Below are 3,313 nucleotides of genomic sequence, written 5' to 3'. Positions count from 1 at the left end.
CAATTTTGCCAAGAAGATGTACACCAAATTTAAAATAAATCTTAGTAACTCTATATCCCTTGTGGTTAGCATATTTTATTCCTCCTCTTCATTGTGTCAATTTTTCTTTTTAATTTCAATTTGTAGAACATTATTAAATATATGTCTTTTATTGTAATCTGTAATCAATCTCCTTCATTTTTTTTTGAAAAAATGGCATAAATTATGAAATAAATAATAGTCACAAAAGTGAATTCAAGGACCATTCTTATTACTATGCATCTGAAAAATTCAGAAGCAATGCCTAGTTATATGCCTATTATGCTACAGGTTAAGATCCTGGAACACTGCATATTACCTCTGGGACACTGAAAAATTCATAGCTTCTCTGGATCTGTGACCTTATTTGAAAAAATTTTATAGCAATACTTAGGAGTGGAAGAGACTCTGTTGTCATGCCCTTTAAAGCCAATCTTAATCTCCTTTGTCCTCGTCCTGTCTCTATTAGAGAGACTGGAGAAAGCCAGTTGCTCACCTTCCCAGGCTCCTTTGCAGCCTGGGGTGGCAATACGACTGGTTAGACACAAGGACACATCTCTTGAGAAGATCTTGGGTAAGATTGTTTTTTCTCCTTGATTAAAGAAGAAAGTTCTGCTTGTTTCCCTCTCTTGCCAACACCATCCTGACTACCTGACCAACTACCTTTTTCGGCCTTGTTTTGCCTAGAGCTATGAGAAATATTTTGCAAATGCAAAATGATGAACTTAGGAATGAAATGTCAGCATGCGTTGAATAGTGGATGAAAAAGGTGGAAGGAGTCTGGGTTCCAGATGTCATCACTGAGACACTCCCAACGACAGCAACCAACTAACTCTGGACTTATTAGTACATCCCAGGAATAAAACACTGTTTCTGTTACCTGTAGGTAAATGTTCCTAAGAGTCATTGTCGTAGAATTGTTGTGAGAATGAAACAAAATGAAGTAATACATATGGAATTGCTTCATAAACTGTAAAAATCTGTATAAGTTTACTATTACTTAGGCAATGTGGAGTAATGGAAAAGATATTGGACTTGGAATCAGACAGATTTTGGTTTGAATCCTAGCCAGTCATGTTATTAGATCTGTGTTGATAAGAAAATAACCTAATCTCTCTGTGTCTCAATTGTATCATCTGTGAAATGGAAATAATTAGTATTTTGAGAGTTGTGAACATTAAAGGAAGTAAGACATGGGAAAGCTCTTTGTCAGGATGTCTTGACACATCTTACTCAATAAACATGGGTTTGAGAGAAAATTATGAAGTAGCAGTGATGTGTTGCCTGCCCTAATGAAGGGACTTCATTTTTCTATGTAGATTACACTGTCCCTTGATCTCTACAGCACTACATCGAATTTAGGATACCAAGAGGTAGTTCAGGACTCGCTATTAATAAAAGTAATAGGATTTATATGGCTTACTAAGTGTTATAGAGCCAGGCACAATTCTAAGAATTTCACATATGTTGACTAATTTACTCCTCACAAAACTCCTATGACGTAGGCATTGCCATTTGTCTCATTTTACAGATGAGGAAAATGTAGTAATGAGGTTAAGAAATTCACCCCTATTATACACCTAACAAATTGAGCATCAGGATTCGAACTCAGATAGTCTGGTTCCAGAGCCTGTGCTCTTTGCCTCTACATTATGTTAAATGTTCTGACAAAATTATTAACCACATTGCACTGAGTTCTCTATCAGAACTTGGAAAACTTCAAATCCAAGTGTTCCCTGCTTGCAAGCCAGGATTGTTCACTCAGTTTCATGGCAAAAGAGAAAGCAGTCCTGCTGCCTATAATTGAAGTTGTGGGGAAAAAAAAAATGGGGAGGTGAAATAGGTCCAAGCCCATGCATTCATATTAAGCTTTAAATAAAAGGATAAACTACTTCCTAAAAATATAAAGGAGTTCCAGATGGAGCCAAAAGATGAAGACTTGGGCTACACCTAAGCTGTTCATTTTTCCTTATAGTATAAACATGCAGACACCTTACTAAAGAAGACTTACTGGCGTTTTGGCATACCCTCCTAGGGAAGTAATAATATTTATTTATATCCTTTTTTCTTATAAAAAGGAAAAATAGCTTTATAAAGCTAAGGGACTATGAGTAATATGAGGCTTAAGTTTCTATTAGGATGCCCAGAAAATTCCCAGATGAAGCAGATATCTTAGCTGATCATAAATCAATATAAAGTTATGAGTGAGAGTAACTGTGGCCTTCCTCAAAATGGATATGGTGGTTTCATTCTTTTTCTAGTTTATCTTCCTGTATTGCAGAACCTAGAGAGTTAAAATAGATTATGCTTAGACTCTGTTGCAGCTAAAGTTCTGGATGTAACTTAAATTCTGCCAATTAGTGTGTTCACATGCCATTGAGAATGTGGAAATAAGGAGGGGGAGATCTTTCTGCTACTTGACTGTTACTACAGCCAGCATGGCCAGAGTGGTTCTGTGTACCAGTGGAGGCTGGTGGCGAAGCACATGGGTCCCCTGCTGCCCGTTGTAGACTTCAGTTCTGGGAAGGGATGGTCTTAAAGGTTTCCCTTGGACCGATGTTCTGAGGAATCTTCAGAACCTTCAAGGATCAAGGTGCCAAATCAAGAGGGAACACAACTGAATCCTAGCCAAGGAAAAGGAAAGGGAAAAAAAAAGGATCGTACACATAACCTCAGCAGACTGTAGCATCAAAAGTCAGCAGAATGTCCTCCAATGGTGTTAGGCCACCTCAGCAGGCAGCTGGTCCATGGGACAATTCAGAATGGCCTGCCATCAGCTGAAATAATTGAGGTTACAAAAGGACCCTGTGAGGTGCTGAACACCAGATCATTCTCCCGCCATCACTATATGCTACACCCTCACCCATATCTCCAGAGGAGTGGAGGACAGCACTAGAAAATTGGATGTCTGCACATTTTAACCTAACAATTTTGAGTATTGTCCAAAGGGAATATTTAATTTAATACATCAGACAAAGTTTACTAGATAAGACAAAAGTTTACATCCCTTCCCCAACTTTTTCCCGGTAGGTGAATCATAAGAAAGAGCAGATCAGGTAAAGGACATAAAGCACCTATATTTTTTTTCGGTCTGCATGAAAAGCAAAAAGTGAGCACTTTTCTGACTCTATGACATACACAATATTTGGTTTACTCTATTTGCAGCCTTATTACCTGTCCCCAATCCAGGAAATATGCAATCCACAGAACAGAAGTTTGTCATAGGTTGAATTTGATGCTTTCTTATCAGCATGGAGTAGAGAGAGTTCTGAGCACGGCAAACGAAAATTTTTCA

This window comes from Choloepus didactylus, chromosome 2 (assembly GCF_015220235.1).
Source record: "Choloepus didactylus isolate mChoDid1 chromosome 2, mChoDid1.pri, whole genome shotgun sequence".
NCBI classification, from domain to species: Eukaryota; Metazoa; Chordata; class Mammalia; order Pilosa; family Megalonychidae; genus Choloepus; species Choloepus didactylus.
Note: the sequence above shows the minus strand (reverse complement) of the source record.